The 17,113-nt window shown below is 38.6% G+C and overlaps 1 protein-coding gene and 1 long non-coding RNA gene across 11 annotated transcripts in view; both read left to right on the top strand.

Annotated features, from left to right (window-relative positions):
• MARK1 (microtubule affinity regulating kinase 1) overlaps nucleotides 1-17,113 on the top strand; it is a 149,778-nt gene that overhangs the window by 42,912 nt on the left and 89,753 nt on the right. The window lies entirely within an intron of this gene.
• Nucleotides 4,350-16,134, top strand: LOC309630648. Its single transcript, XR_014245862.1, has 2 exons — nucleotides 4,350-8,493; nucleotides 8,525-16,134. It is a non-coding gene; the product is annotated as an uncharacterized lncRNA (long non-coding RNA).

Raw genomic sequence — 17,113 nt, forward strand, 5'->3', positions numbered from 1 at the left:
ATATGAAGGTAATAAAGAAGAGTTAAAGAATGGAGAGAAACTGGCGAGGCTCTTAGACAAGGTGGTTAGAGAAGGCCCGCAGTGTAGGTGGGAGACAGTTGAACATAGCTCTTTGAAGTAGGTCCTATTATCACTGTGTTTCCCAGGTTAGGTAACTTGCCCAAGGTCACACAGCTGTTAAGTCTCAGTGCCAGGATTCAAGTCAGGCAGCCCGACTCCAGCCCCATTTCTTTTAATCGCTGCGCTAGGGTCTGTGGAAATGAATAATCAAATCGTGTTTTTATTTGAACCCAGCCATTTTTTGCTTTAAAAACTGATAATCCGGCGGAGCTCAAATGTCTGGAGCAGTGGTTTTACCCTGAGAACGCTAATCTGATGTGGTCGCCGCCAGGCCTCCATACCCAGCGCCCTACAGGCAAGTGAAAGTAGACTAAGCCCAAAAGAAGAGCTGTGTGGATGAAAGGCTCTTGGTGCTCCTGCCAGGCATCAGGGCTGTGCCTCTGAGGTGGGAGAGCCAACTTCAGGACACTGGTCCACAAGAGACCTACCAGCTCCACGTAATACCAAACGGCAAGAATCTCTCAGAGATCTCCATCTCAACATCAAGACCCAGCTTCACTCAACGACCAGCAAGCTACAGGGCTGGACACCCTATGCCAAACAAGTAGCAAGACAGGAACACAGCCCCATCCATTAGCAGGGAGGCTGCCTAAAATCATAAGGCCACAGACACCCCAAAACACACCACCAGACGTGGACGTGCCCACCAGAAAGACAAGATTCAACCTCATCCACCAGAACACAGGCAATAGTCCCCTCCACCAGGAAGCCTACACAACCCACTGAACCAACCTTACCCACTGGGGACAGATACCAAAAACAACGAGAACTACGAACCTGCAGCCTGTGAAAAGGAGACCCCAAACACAGTAAGATAAGCAAAATGAGACGACAGAAAAACACACAGCAGTTGAAGGAGCAGGGTCAAAACACACCAGACCTAACAAATGAAGAGGAAATAGGTAGTCTACCTGAAAAAGAATTCAGAATAATGATAGTAAGGATGATCCAAAATCTTGGAAATAGAATAGACAAAATGCAAGAAACATTTAACAAGGACGTAGAAGAACTAAAGAGGAACCAAGCAACGATGAAAAACACAATAAATGAAATTAAAAATACTCTAGATGGGATCAATAGCAGAATAACTGAGGCAGAAGAAAGGATAAGTGACCTGGAAGATAAAATGGTGGAAATAACTACTGCAGAGCAGGATAAAGAAAAAAGAATGAAAAGAACTGAGGACAGTCTCAGAGACCTCTGGGACAACATTAAACGCACCAACATTCGAATTATAGGGGTCCCAGAAGAAGAAGAGAAAAAGAAAGGGACTGAGAAAATATTTGAAGAGATTATAGTTGAAAACTTCCCTAATATGGGAAAGGAAATAGTTAATCAAGTCCAGGAAGCACAGAGAGTCCCATACAGGATAAACCCAAGGAGAAACACGCCAAGACACATATTAATCAAACTGTCAAAAATTAAATATAAAGAAAACATATTAAAAGCAGCAAGGGAAAAACAACAAATAACACACAAGGGAATCCCCATAAGGTTAACATCTGATCTTTCAGCAGAAACTCTGCAAGCCAGAAGGGAGTGGCAGGATATACTTAAAGTGATGAAGGAGAAAAACCTACAACCAAGGTTACTCTACCCAGCAAGGATCTCATTCAGATTTGATGGAGAAATTAAAACCTTTACAGACAAGCAAAAGCTGAGAGAGTTCAGCACCACAAAACCAGCTTTACAACAAATGCTAAAGGAACTTCTCTAGGCAGGAAACACAAGAGAAGGAAAACACCTACAATAACAAACCCAAAACATTTAAGAAAATGGGAATGGGAACATACATATCGATAATTACCTTGAATGTAAATGGATTAAATGCTCCCACCAAAAGACACAGACTGGCTGAATGGATACAAAAACAAGACCCATATATATGCTGTCTACAAGAGACCCACTTCAGACCTAGAGACACATACAGACTGAAAGTGAGGGGATGGAAAAAGATATTCCATGCAAATGGAAATCAAAAGAAAGCTGGAGTAGCAATTCTTATATCAGACAAAATAGACTTTAAAATAAAGAATATTATAAGAGACAAAGAAGGACACTATATAATGATCAAGGGATCGATCCAAGAGGAAGGTATAACAATTGTAAATATTTATGCACCCAACATAGGAGCACCTCAATACATAAGGCAAATACTAACAGCCATAAAAGGGGAAATTGACAGCAACACAATCATAGTAGGGGACTTTAACACCCCACTTTCACCAATGGACAGATCATCCAAAATGAAAATAAATAAGGAAACACAAGCTTTAAATGATACATTAAACAAGATGGACTTAATTGATATTTATAGGACATTCCACCCAAAAACAACAGAATACACATTTTTCTCAAGTGCGCATGGAACATTCTCCAGGATAGATCATATCTTGGGTCACAAATCAAGCCTTGGTAAATTTAAGAAAATTGAAATCGTATCAAGTATCTTTTCCGACCACAACGCTATGAGACTAGATATCAATTACAGGAAAAGATCTGTAAAAAATACAAACACATGGAGGCTACACAATACACTACTTAATAATGAAGTGATCACTGAAGAAATCAAAGGGGAAATCAAAAAATACCTAGAAACAAATGACAATGGAGATACGACGACCCAAAACCTATGGGACGCAGCAAAAGCAGTGCTAAGAGGGAAGTTTATAGCAATACAAGCCTACCTCAAGAAACAGGAAACATCTCGAATAAACAACCTAACCTTGCACCTAAAGCAATTAGAGAAAGAAGAACAAAAAAACCCCAAAGCTAGCAGAAGGAAAGAAATCATAAAGATCAGGTCAGAAATAAATGAAAAAGAAATGAAGGAAACAATAGCAAAAATCAATAAAACTAAAAGCTGGTTCTTTGAGAAGATAAACAAAATTGATAAACCATTAGCCAGACTCATCAAGAGAAAAAGGGAGAAGACTCAAATCAATAGAATTAGAAATGAAAAAGGAGAAGTAACCACTGACACTGCAGAAATACAAAAGATCATGAGAGATTACTACAAGCAACTCTACGCCAATAAAATGGACAACCTGGAAGAAATGGACAGATTCTTAGAAATGCACAAACTGCCGAGACTGAACCAGGAAGAAATAGAAAATATGAACAGACCAATCACAAGCACTGAAATTGAAACTGTGATTAAAAACCTTCCAACAAACAAAAGCCCAGGACCAGATGGCTTCACAGGTGAATTCTATCAAACATTTAGAGAAGAGCTAACACCTATCCTTCTCAAACTCTTCCAAAATATTGCAGAGGGAGGAACACTCCCAAACTCATTCTACGAGGCCACCATCACCCTGATACCAAAACCAGACAAAGATGTCACAAAGAAGGAAAACTACAGGCCAATATCACTGATGAACATAGATGCAAAAATCCTCAACAAAATACTCGCAAACAGAATCCAACAGCACATTAAAAGGATCATACACCATGATCAAGTGGGGTTTATCCCAGGAATGCAAGGATTCTTCAATATACGTAAATCAATCAATGTGATACACCATATTAACAAATTGAAGGAGAAAAACCATATGATCATCTCAATAGATGCAGAGAAAGCTTTCGACAAAATTCAACACCCATTTATGATAAAAGCCCTGCAGAAAGTAGGCATAGAGGGAACTTTCCTCAACATAATAAAGGCCATATATGACAAACCCACAGCCAACATTGTCCTCCATGGTGAAAAACTGAAACCATTTCCACTAAGATCAGGAACAAGACAAGGTTGCCCACTCTCACCACTATTATTCAACATAGTTTTGGAAGTGTTAGCCACAGCAATCAGAGAAGACAAAGAAATAAAAGGAATCCAAATCGGAAAAGAAGAAGTAAAGCTGTCACTGTTTGCAGATGACATGATACTATACATAGAGAATCCTAAAGATGCTACCAGAAAACTCCTAGAGCTAATCAATGAATTTGGTAAAGTAGCAGGATACAAAATTAATGCACAGAAATCTCTTGCATTTCTATACACTAATGACGAAAAATCTGAAAGTGAAATTAAGAAAACACTCCCGTTTACCATTGCAACAAAAAGAATAAAATATCTAGGAATAAACCTACCTAAGGAGACAAAAGACCTGTATGCAGAAAATTATAAGACACTGATGAAAGAAATTAAAGATGATACAAACAGATGGAGAGATATACCATGTTCCTGGATTGGAAAGATCAACATTGTGAAAATGAGTCTACTACCCAAAGCAATCTACAGATTCAATGCAATCCCTATCAAACTACCACTGGCATTTTTCACAGAACTAGAACAAAAAATTTCACAATTTGTATGGAAACACAAAAGACCCCGAATAGCCAAAGCAATCTTGAGAACGAAAAATGGAGCTGGGGGAATCAGGCTCCCTGACTTCAGACTATATTACAAAGCTACAGTAATCAAGACAGTTTGGTACTGGCACAAAAACAGAAATATAGATCAATGGAACAGGATAGAAAGCCCAGAGATAAACCCACGCACATATGGTCACCTTATCTTTGATAAAGGAGGTAAGCATATACAGTGGAGAAAAGACAGCCTCTTCAATAAGTGGTGCTGGGAAAATTGGACAGGTACATGTAAAAGTATGAAATTAGAACACTCCCTGACACCATGCACAAAAATAAACTCAAAATGGATTAAAGACCTAAGTGTAAGACCAGACACTATCGAACTCTTAGAGGAAAACATAGGCAGAACACTCTATGACATACATCACAGCAAGATTCTTTTTGACCCAGCTCCCAGAGAAATGGAAATAAGAACACAAATAAACAAATGGGACCTAATGAAACTTAAAAGCTTTTGCACAGCAAAGGAAACCATAAACAAGACCAAAAGACAACCATCAGAATGGGAGAAAATATTTGCAAATGAAGCAACTGACAAAGGATTAATCTCCAAGATTTACAAGCAGCTCATGCAGCTCAATAACAAAAAAACGAACAACCCAATCCAAAAATGGGCAGAAGACCTAAATAGACATTTCTCCAAAGAAGATATACAGATGGCCAACAGACACATGAAAGAATGCTCAACATCATTAATCATTAGAGAAATGCAAATCAAAACTACAATGAGATATCATCTCACACCGGTCAGAATGGCCATCATCAAAAAATCTAGAAACAATAAATGCTGGAGAGGGTGTGGAGGAAAGGGAACTCTCTTGCACTGTTGGTGGGAATGTAAATTGATACAGCCACTATGGAGAACAGTATGGAGGTTCCTTAAAAAACTACAAATAGAACTACCATACGACCCAGCAATCCCACTACTGGGCATATACCCTGAGAAAACCATAGGTCAAAAAGAGTCATGTACCAAAATGTTCATTGCAGCTCTATTTACAATAGCCAGGACATGGAAGCAACCTAAATGTCCATCGACAGATGAATGGATAAAGAAGATGTGGCACATATATACAATGGAATATTACTCAGCCATAAAAAGAAATGAAATGGAGGTATTTGTAATGAGGTGGATGGAGTTAGAGTCCGTCATACAGAGTGAAGTAAGTCAGAAAGAGAAAAACAAATACAGTATGCTAACACATATATACGGAATCTAAGGAAAAAAAAAAAGCCATGAAGAACCTAGTGGCAAGACGGGAATAAAGACACAGACCTACTAGAGAATGGACTTGAGGATATGGGGAGGGGGTGGGGTGAGATGTGACAGGGTGAGAGAGTGTCATGGACATATATACACTACCAAATGTAAAATAGATAGCTAGTGGGAAGCAGCCGCATAGCACAGGGAGATCAGCTCGGTGCTTTGTGACCACCTAGAGGGGTGGGATGGGGAGGGTGGGAGGGAGGGAGATGCAAGAGGGAAGAGATATGGGAACATATTGTATATGTATAACTGATTAACTTTGTTATAAAGCAGAAGCTAACACACCATTGTAAGGCAATTATACTTCAATAAAGATGTTTAAAAAAAAAAAAAAAAAAAAAAAAAAAAAAAAAAAAAAAAAAAAAAAAAAAAAACTGATAATCCTGTTTATCCAGACTGAATGTTCTCCTCCTTCATGTGCTGTTGTTTTCCTTTTGGTCATTTCACTCTTAATCAGCACTTCTATTTGAGGATAGCAGTAGAAAAGAGAAGGGTTGCCAAGTTAAAATGGATTACATGCTTATTCATTAAAAACATTAGTTTGTTGAGGGACAAAGTAGAAACTATTGCATTAAATGGCTTTTAAATAGCCTGTGGATTTAATTTCTCTCTGTTCTCTGTGATTTTCACTTAATACAAATACTTCGGAGTTTTTTGTTTTTATGATTTTTTGGTATGTAATTTCTTTTTGTGGCTTAGAGTTGAAACTATATTTAACTGAAGGCTGTGTATAACCTAATGAGGATTAGAGACTGCATCGAGGAAGTCCATCATTGTATGGGTCTTATATTTTTGGATATTCGCTCATTCATTTCACACGAGAGCCTGTTGTAGGCCGGGTATCTTGTACAGGGTGTTTTGCTCAGTGAGAGACAAACAAATCAGCACCTTTTCTGCCCTCTGGAGATGTACAGTTATTTAATTATAGTGATAATTGCTAGAAAGGTGAAAGACCAGATGTATATGCAAATTATTTCCTATATATATTATCCAAATAGGTTCCATGTGGTACAAGATGGGCAAAAGAAGATTTACTGAGTTACAACTCAGGTGGCCGGAAAATAACTATTTAATGTTGGAAAACAGCTCTAGCGGACAGAAAAATAACACTCTATGTATACCTATTAATAATTACCATATCATATCAAAACTGTATTAGTTTTTCCCACTAACTTTTAATATTTAAGGCCATTTCTTGTTATCATGTTCCTTCAGCGATTGTAGGTTCTCAATTAATGTTTGTTAAACTAAACAATGTGATGTTGAGGTGTACGGGTTTCATCTTATTCCTGAAGTAATTGAAGTAATACTATTTTTTCATCTTTAAGACACTTTATTCAAATACCAAAGGGGGAATCCTCCAAAATGATTTCCTCTTTATTCTCATTCTCTTTTTTACAAGATTACCTTTCCTCCTTTTTTCTCCTTCTGTTTTTTTTTTTTTTTTTTTGAGGGAGGAACATTCTGCTTATATTATAGTTCAGGCCAGTACAAAGCTGCTACCTATTTTATGCAAAAGGATATAAAATTTCAAGTGTGGAACATTCTGCTTTTATATCTCAATAAGGCATTGTTTGCAACAGTTTTTGCATTAAGAATGGAATAGTAGATGTGAAAAATGACTAGATTTTAAGGGGGAAATTAAATTACTATATTTTAATCACATTCATGAGATATTTTTCCATTCCTTTCTGAGCATTTAAGCTGTAAAATAGATGATTGGTTTTCTTAGCAGTGACCATCACTGAGAGCCTGTGATTAGCTAACAGCCAGTTTCAGATGGTGCCACAGTAGTGAGGTTGTTCTGATGGCAGTGTCCAGAGAGCACTGCTTTGACACGTGCTTTGGTAAACTGGCCCATGCTCTCAGTTTGTTGACATTGTCCTCAGGGTTTCAGAGGTATGGAAGGAAATGCTGAAAGATCAAAGTGTGCTTTTACTTGCATTATTCTGTGAGGGTTGGCTACTTGGTGAGCCCTTGGTCTTGGGTCTACTGCAGAGTGGGGCATTTGGAGCAACAAAGTTTACTGGGAGTGGGTGGAGGCAAAGACCTCACCAGACCAAAAGCTCTGGCCGTGGACACTGCTGGAGGAAACTGCCCAAGTCATGGTGGCCAGTGAGCGATACAAATGGGATTTCTCCTTGTCCATGTCCTTAAGAACTCTCATCAGATCTTTGATCCCTTCCTCTCTCCATCTTGTTTTTTAGCTGTTGGCAAGTCTGGGCAACCATAGGCCTCTGCCAGCAGCTGAGCCTGCCCTGCAAATGAATGAGAGTTGATAAGGACGCATGTTCTCTGTAAGCGCTCACCTCTGAAAAGGGTTCCAGAAGGACTGCTTTTGCTATCTTCAGACCCTGTTAATTTGGGGATAGGAGGAGGGTTTGGGGAGGTAAATTAGCATTCTGGTGAAGAGCATAGGCTTTAGAGTAAGCCAGCCCTGGCCTCGACTCCTAGAATTGCCATTTACTAGGTCTGTGGCCACCGGCAATTTGTTTTACTTGCCAAGTTTCTGGTTTCTCATCTATAAAGTGGGTAATGTTTTCAGTTTCTCAGGTATACCCTGAGGATTAAATAAAATCGTGTCTAAATAAAGCAGTCACCACAGAGGACATTGTCGGTACGTATTGAATAAATGATGGCTGCTGTTATTGTTAGTGGACTGGTAGTAACATTATTCCGTTTTCAGGGATTACAAGTGGGTGCCCGTGTATTCTGGTCATAGTAGAGTTAGGGTAGAACGAGGGAGGAGCAGCCAGATGAGAGAACCAACATTTAAGAGGTGAGTGTAAGCTGTTTATTCTTGATTGATCTGTTAATGGGTCATACTGAGCACACCATTTCACCATAGCTCTAATCACTAGGATTTTCCAGTTTGGATCTCTGTCTGTAGACCAAACTAGTTGCACTTGAAACTATTATTGGTCAGGCACATTGCTGAGAGCAAACCATTGCTAGGGATTTATTTTATTTTATTTTGAAACATAAGGGAATGTGAGTGGTGTAAATACACTGTGCTTGCCATGCTCAGTAAATGTGGCTTTTAGTTTGATGGAGACCCACTTGTTTATTCTTGCTTTTGTTGCCTTTGCTTTTGATGTCAGATCATAAAATTGAAGATAAAAAAATAAAAACATCAGCATGTAGGAGGTATGCAGTTAACATTTGGTGAATAAATTCAGGCAGACTTTACCTTGCTTGTCACTCATAGAAACTAACTACTCAATAGTCTTTTTACTTTATTTAAATATTTTTGATGTCAGGTGATATATTCAAATAGGTGAAAATTTTTGAAGTTTGAAAGAGTATACCTTTTCCTAATCTAGTCTCTAGTTACCATAAGTTTTTTCCAGAGATATTTTATGCATTTATAAGCAAATATAGATCTCCTCCCACCAAGGTTTACACAAGTGGCAGCCCTGTGATACTCACTCTTTCCCTTGATTTTTTTTAAGAGTATATCTTGGAGATTATTCCGTATCACTACATAAAGATCTTCTTTAAAAAAATTGCTTAGTACTCTACTATATGGATATATTTAACCAAGTTTCCCACTGATGGCTATTTAAGTTGTTTCTGACCTTTTGTTATTATAAATGTTATGTTGCAGTGAGTACATCTGTCTTATAAATGTCACTTCGCATTTCTCACGTATGGGAGTTTATCTGTAGGCTAAGTTCTTAGAGCAGAGTAGGGTTGCTGGCTCAGAGAGTAAGTACTTAAGAAGCCTCTGACAGGGCATAATAAATATTTGTGTTTTACCTGAGAGGGAAGAAAGGATAGTTAGGATAAGCTCTGGTTGTATGCTGGGCCTTTTAACATTAACGGCTTCTTTATGCCTCTTCAGAAAACTGAATAGATATCTGAAAGCTAGAATTGCTACTCTGGTGTTTCCTCCTATTGTAAAACAACTCTTATAAGGACTATATTTTTGATATCAGAAATACTGAAAGATATTTGTTCCATTTTGGTATATGGCAAGGACAGTGATTACAGTATGTTCCACTATTGATTATATGCCAGACACTGTGTTAAATGCTTTGTTTCACGTAATTCTCATTAAAAACCCTTCGAGGTATAGGTAATATCGCCATTTTATAGATGAGTAAACTGAGGCTCAGAGAAGCTTCCTAAGTAAAAGACACAGAGCTATAAAGTGGTGTAGACAGTTTGATCCTAGGTCTCTCTAGTTTCAAAGCTTATCTTCTTACATACCACGTGACCCCTGCTTTCTATCCATCCTGGTGTTTTGGTACATTCTGTTACTTTTAACTTTTTTTTACTCCATTTGTTTTTATTTTTTTTTAACATCTTTATTGGAGTATAAGTGCTTTATGATGGTGTGTTAGTTTCTGCTTTATAGCAAAGTGAATCAGCTATACATATACATATGTCCCCATATCTCCTCCCTCTTGCGTCTCCCTCCCACCCTCCCTATCCCACCCCTCTAGGTGGTCACAAAGCACCGAGCTGATCTCCCTGTGCTATGTGGCTGCTTCCCACTAGCTATCTATTTTACATTTGGTCGTGTATATATGTCCATGCCACTCTCTCACTTCGGCCCAGCTTACCCTTCCCCCTCCCCGTGTCCTCAAGTCCATTCTCTACATCTGTGTCTTTATTCCTGTCCTGCCCCTAGGTTCTTCAGAACCTTTTTTTTTTTTTAGATTCAACGTATATGTGTTAGCATATGGTATTTGTTTTTCTTTCTGACTTACTTCAATCTGTATGACAGACTCTAAGTCCATCCACCTCACTACAAATAACTCAATCTCGTTTTTTTTTATGGCTGAGTAATATTCCATTGTATATATGTGCCACATCTTCTTTATCCATTCATCTGTCTATGGACACTTAGGTTGCTTCCATGTCCTGGCTGTTGCAAATAGAGCTGCAGTGAACATTGTGGTACGTGACTCTTTTTGAATTATGGTTTTCTCAAGGTAAGTGCCCAGTAGTGGGATTGCTGGGTTGTATGGTAGTTCTATGTTTAGTTTTTTAAGGAACCTCCATATTGTTCTCCATAATGGCTGTGTCAATTTACATTCCCACCACCAGTGCAAGAGGGTTCCCTTTTCTCCACATCCTCTCCAGCATTTATTGTTTGCAGATTTTTTGATGATGGCCATTCTGACTGGTGTGAGGTGATACCTCATTATAGTTTTGATTTGCATTTCTCTAATGATTAGTGATGTTGAGCATCCTTTCATGTGTTTGTTGGCAATCTGTATATCTTCTTTGGGGAAATGTCTATTTATGTCTTCTGCCCATTTTTAGAATGAGTTATTTGTTTTTTTGATATTGAGCTGCATGAGCTGCTTGTATATTTTGGAGATTAATCCTTTGTCAGTTGATTCATTTGCAAATATTATTTCCCATTCTGAGGGTTGTCTTTTCGTCTTGTTTATGGTTTCCTTTGCTGTGCAAAACCTTTTAAGTTTCATTAGGTCCCATTTGTTTATTTTTGTTTTTATTTCCATTTCTCTAGGAGGTGGGTCAAAAAGGATCTTGCTGTGATTTATGTCATAGAGTGTTCTGTCTGTGTTTTCCTCTAAGAGTTTTATAGTGTCTGGCCTTACATTTAGGTCTTTAATCCATTTTGAGTTTATTTTTGTGTATGGTGTTAGGGAGTGTTCTAGTTTCATTCTTTTACATGTAGCTGTCCAGTTTTCCCAGCACCACTTACTGAAGAGGCTGTCTTTTCTCCACTGTATATTCTTGCCTCCTTTATCAAAAATAAGGAGACCATATGTGCATGGGTTTATCTCTGGGCTTTCTATCCTGTTCCATTGATCTGTATTTCTGTTTTTGTGCCAGTACCACACTGTCTTGATTACTGTAGCTTTGTAGTATAGTCTGAAGTGGGGGGGCCTGATCCCTCCAGCTCCGTTTTTCTTTCTCAAGATTGCTTTGGCTATTTGGAGTCTTTTGTGTTTCCATACAAATTGTGAAATTTTTTGTTCTGTTTCTGTGAAAAATGCTGTTGGTAGTTTGATAGGGATTGCATTGAATCTGTAGATTGCTTTGGGTAGTATAGTCATTTTCACAATGTTGATTCTTCCAATCCAAGGACATGGTATATCTCTTCACCTGTTTGTATCATCTTTAATTTCTTTCATGAGTGTCATAGCATACAGGTCTTTTGTCTCCTTAGGTAGGTTTATTCCTAGGTATTTTATTCTTTTTGTTGCAATGGTAAATGGGAGTGTTTCCTTAATTTCTCTTTCAGATTTCTCATCATTAGTGTATAGGAATGCAAGAGATTTCTGTGCATTAATTTTGTATCCTGCTACTTTACCAAATTCATTGATTAGCTCTAGTAGCTTTCTGGTAACATCTTTAGGATTCTCTATGTATAATAACATGTCATCTGCAAACAGTGACGGTTTTATTTCTTCTTTTCTGATTTGGATTCTTTTATTTCTTTTTCTTCTCTGATTGCTGTGGCTAAAACTTCCAAAACTATGTTGAATAATAGTGGTGAGAATGGACAACGTTGTCTTCTTCCTGATCTTAGAGGAAATGATTTCAGTTTTTTACCATCGAGAATGATGTTGGCTGTGGGTTTGTCATATATGGCCTTTATTATGTTGAGGTAAGTTCCCTCTATGCCTACTTTCTGGAGGGTTTTTTTCATAAATGGGTGTTGAATTTTGTCGAAAGCTTTTTCTGCATCTGTTGAGATTATCATATGGTTTTCCTCCTTCAATTTGTTAATATGGTTTATCACATTGATTGATTTGCATATATTGAAGAATCCTTGCATTCCTGGGATAAACCCCACTTGATCGTGGTGTATGATCCTTTTAATGTGCTGTTGAATTCTGTTTGCTAGTATTTTGTTGAGGATTTTTGCATCTATGTTCATCAGTGATATTGGCCTGTAGTTTTCTTTCTTTGTGACATCTTTGTCTGGTTTGGGATCAGGGTGATGGTGGCCTTGTAGAATGAATTTGGGAGTGTTCCTCCCTTTGCTGTATTTTGGAAGAGTTTGAGAAGGATAGGTGTTAGCTCTTCTCTAAATGTTTGATAGAATTCGCCTGTGAAGCCATCTGGTCCATGGCTTTTGTTTGTTGGAAGATTTTTAATCACAGTCTCAATTTCAGTGCTTGTGATTGGTCTGTTTATTTCTATTTCTTCCTGGTTCAGTCTTGGAAGGTTGTACTTTTCTAAGAATTTGTCCATTACTTCCAGGTTGTCCGTTTTATTGGCATATAGTTGCTTGTAGTAATCTCTCATGATCCTTTGTATTTCTGCAATGTCATTTGTTACTTCTCCTTTTTCTTTTCTAATTCTGTTGATTTGAGTCTTCTGCCTTTTTTTCTGTTGAGTCTGGCTAATGGTTTATCAATTTTGTTTATCTTCTCAAAGAACCAGCTTTTAGTTTTATTGATCTTTGCTATTGTTTTCTTCATTTCTTTTCCATTTATTTCTGATCTGATCCTTATGATTTCTTTCCTTCTGCTAACTTTGGGGGTTTTTTTGTTCTTTTTTCTCTAATTGCTTTAGGTGTATGGTTAGGTTGTTTATTTGAGATGTTTCTTGTTTCTTTTTTTATTATTATTATTATTATTTTTTTTTAATTAATTTATTTTTTATTTTTGGCTGCACTGGGTCTCTGTTGCTGCACCTGGGCTTTTCTCTAGTTGAGGTGAGCGGGGGCTACTCTTTGCTGAGGTGCACTGGCTTCTCATTGCGGTGGCCTCCCTTGTTGCAGAGCGCTGGCTCTAGAGCGCAGGCTCAGTAGTTGTGGCGCATGGAGTTAGTTGTTCCGTGGCATGCGGGGTCTTCCCGGACCAGGGCTCGAACCCATGTCCCCTGCATTGGCAGGCGGATTCTTAACCACTGCGCCACCAGGAAGCCCTGTTTCTTGTTTTTTGAGGTAGGATTGTATTGCTATAAACTTCCCTCTTAGAACTGCTTTTGCTGCGTCCCATAGGTTTGGGTCGTCGTGTTTTCTTTGTCATCTGTTTCCAGGTATTTCTTGATTTCCTCTTTGATTTCTTCAGTGATCTCTTGGTTATTTAGTAGTGTATTTTTTAGCCTCCATGTGTTTGTGTTTTTTACAGATTTTTTCCTGTAATTGATATCTAGTCTCATAGCGTTGTGGTCGGAAAAGATATTTGATATGATTTTAATTTTCTTAAATTTACCAAGGCTTGATTTGTGACCCAAGATATGATCTATCCTGGAGAATGTTCCTTGAGCACTTGAGAAGAAAGTATATTCTGTTGTTTCTGGATGTAATGTCCTATAAATATCAATTAAGCCCATCTTGTTTAATGTATCATTTAAAACTTGTGTTTCCTTATTTATTTTCATTTTGGATGATCTGTCCATTGGTGAAAGTGGGGTGTTAAGGTCCCATACTATTATTGTGCTACTGTCTACTTCCCTGTTTATGGCTGTTAGCATTTGCCTTATGTATTGAGGTGCTCCTATGTTGCGTGCATAAATATTTACGATTGTTATATCTTATTGGATTGATTCCTTGATCATTATGTAGTGTCCTTGTCTCTTATAATAGTGTTTATTTTAAAGTTTATTTTGTCTGATATGAGAATTACTACTCCTGCTTTCTTTTGATTTCCATTTGCATGGAATATCTTTTTCCATCCCCCCACTTTCAGTCTGTATGTGTCCCTAGTTATGAAGTGGGTCTCTTGTAGATAGCATATATACGGGTCTTGTTTTTGTATCCATTCAGCTAGCCTGTGTCTTTTGGTTGGAGCATTTAATCCACTTACATTTACGGTAGTTAAGATATGTATGTTCCTATTCCCATTGTCTTAATTGTTTTGGGTTTGTTATCTTAGGTCTTTTCCTTCTTTTGTGTTTCCTGCCTAGAGAAGTTCCTTTAGCATTTGTTGTAAAGGTGGTTTGTCGGTGCTGAATTCTCTTAGCTTTTGCTTGTCTCTAAAGGTTTTAATTTCTCTGTCGAATCTGGATGAGATCCTTGCTGGGTGGAGTAATCTTGGTTGTAGGTTTTTCCCTTTCATCACTTTAAATATGTCCTGCCACTCCTTTCTGGTTTGCAAAGCTTCTGCTGAAAGATCAGCTGTTAACCTATGGGGATTCCCTTGTATGTCATTTGTTGTTTTACCCTTGCTGCTTTTAATATTTTTTCTTTGTATTTAATTTTTAATAGTTTGATTAATACGTGTCATGGCGTGTTTCTCATTGGATTTATCCTGTAAGTGACTCTTTGTGCTTCCCGGACTTGATTGACTATTTCATTTCCCATATTAGGGAAGTTTTCATCTATAACCTCTTCAAATATTTTCTCAGTCCATATCTTTTTCTCTTCTTCTTCGGGACCCCTATAATTCAAGTGTTGTTGCGTTTAATGTTGTCCCAGATGTCTCTGAGACTCTCCTGAATTCTTTTCATTCTTTTTTCTTTATTCTGCTGTGCGATAGTTATTTCCACTATTTTATCTTCCAGGTCACTTAACCGTTCTTCTGCCTCAGTTATTCTGGTATTGATTCCTTCTAGAGAATTTTTAATTTCATTTATTGTGTTGTTCACCATTTTTTGCTTGCTCTTTAGTTCTTCTAGGTCCTTGTTAAACATTTCTTGTATTTTCTCCATTCTAGTTCCAAGATTTTGGATCATGTTTACTATCATTACTCTGAATTCTATTTCAGGTAGACTGCCCATTTCCTCTTCATTTGTTTAGTCTGGTGGGTTTTTTTTTTTGCTGCTTAATCTGCTGTGTTTGTCTGTTTTCTCATTTTGCTTAATTTACTGTGTTTGGGGTTTTCTTTTCGCAGGCTGCAGGTTCGTAGTTCCCGTTGTTTTTGGTGTCTGCCCTCAGTGGCTAAGGTTGGTTCAGTGGGTTGTGTAGGCTTCCTGGTGGAGGGGACTGGTGCCTGTGTTCTTGTGGATGAGGCTGGGTCTTGTCTTTCTGGTGGGCAGGAACACATCCAGTGGTGTGTTTTGGGGTGTCTCTGACCTTATTATGATTTTAGGCAGCCTTTCTTCTATGAGTGAGGTTGTGTTCCTGTCTTGCTAGTTGTTAGGCATAGGGTGTCCAGTACTATAGCTTGCTGATTCTTGATTGGAGCTGGGTCTTAGCATTGAGGTGGAGATCTCTGGAAGAGCTTTTGCCGTTTGATATTACGTGGAGCTGGGAGGTCTCTGGTGGACCAGTGTCCTGCACTTGGCCCTCCCACCTCAGAGGCACAGGCTTGACACCCAGCCAGAGCACCAAGAGTCTGTCAGCCACACGGCTCAAAAGAAAAGGGAGAAAAAAAGAAAGAAAGAAAGAAAAAAATAAAGTAAAGTCAAGTTATTAAAATGAGAAGTTTAAAAAATTTTTTTAAAATAGAAAACATTTAAAGTAATTTAAAAAAAGAAAATGAAGAAAGAGGAAGGGAGCAACTAAACCAAAAAACAAATCCAGCAATGATAACAAGCGCTAAAAACTATACTAAAAAAAAAAAAAACAAAAAATGGGCAGACAGAACTCTAAAATAAATGGTAAAAGCAAAGCTGTACAGACAAAATCACACACAAAGAAGCATACACGTACACACTCACAAAAAGAGAAAAAGGAAAAAAATAGGTATATATTTATATATTAAAATAAAAAGAGAGCAACCAAATCAGTAAACAAATCTACCAGTGATAATAAACTCTAAATACTAAACTAAGATAAACATACAACCAGAAACAAATTAGATGCAGAAAGCAAACCCCAAGACCATAGTTGCTCCCAAAGTCCACTGCCTCAATTTTGGGGTGGTTCATTGTCTATTCAGGTATTCCAGAGATGCAGGGTACATCAAGTTGATTGTGTAGGTTTAATCTGTTGCTCCTGAGGCTGCATGGAGAAATTTCCTTTTCTCTTGTTTGTTCCCATAGCTCCTGGGGTTCAGCTTTTGATCTGACCCCACCTCTGCATGTAGGTCACCCTCTGGCATCTGTTCTTCACCCAGACAGAAGGGCTTTAAAGGAGCAGCTGATTAGGGGGCTCTGGCTCACTCAGGCTGGGGGGAAGGAGGGGTACGGAATGCTTGGCGAGCTTGCAGCGGCAGAGGCCAGCATAATGTTGCAACAGCCTGAGGCGCACCGTGTGTTCTCCCGGGGAACCGGGGATCACGGGACCCTGGCAGTGGCGGGCTGCACAGCCTCCGAAGAAGGGAGGTGTGGATAGTGACCTGTGCTTGCACACAGGCTTCTTGGTGGCTGCAGTAGCAGCCTCAGCGTTTCATGCCCGTCTCTGGTGTCCGTGCTGATAGCCGCGGCTTGCGCCCGTCTCTGTCTCTGGAGCTCGTTTAGGCGGTGCTCTGAATCCCCTCTCCTCGCGCACCCCAAAACAATGGTCTCTTGCCTCTTAGTCAGGTCCACACT

This window comes from Balaenoptera borealis, assembly GCF_965194805.1.
Source record: "Balaenoptera borealis genome assembly, chromosome: 1".
In the NCBI taxonomy this organism is placed as follows: domain Eukaryota; kingdom Metazoa; phylum Chordata; class Mammalia; order Artiodactyla; family Balaenopteridae; genus Balaenoptera; species Balaenoptera borealis.